The sequence below is a fragment of the Penaeus monodon genome, chromosome 31 (genome assembly GCF_015228065.2).
Source record: "Penaeus monodon isolate SGIC_2016 chromosome 31, NSTDA_Pmon_1, whole genome shotgun sequence".
Lineage (NCBI taxonomy): Eukaryota > Metazoa > Arthropoda > Malacostraca > Decapoda > Penaeidae > Penaeus > Penaeus monodon.
This window is the reverse complement of record NC_051416.1, coordinates 32358682-32359033: the sequence shown is the minus strand read 5'-3', so window position 1 is coordinate 32359033 and position 352 is coordinate 32358682.

Sequence of the window (352 nt, the reverse complement as noted above, 5' to 3'; positions counted from 1 at the left end):
GCTTTTTTAAACAGTGAGACGTTATTGCATGTAACTGAATGATTTTGATCATTATCAACTTTCCTTTCTGAAAATAGAAGGTTGCTATCTTCTAGATACTTTATTAGTTTTCTGGTGTGATTATTGGTTGCCAAATTATTCAGTACATACGGTGAATCTCTGTTTATCTAAAAGGTATTTTTGTTGTCCGCCCGGCTAGTGTATCTATAGACATCCCTTTCTCTTTCCACAATGTGGGATATATCGGTGGGATACTCCTAAATGTGGTTCATATCGTAGGCTTTAAGATTTTATCATGTAAAAAGGAATCTGTGGATCGAGAGTTATAAAAGAGGAGGGAGAGGGCGAGGAC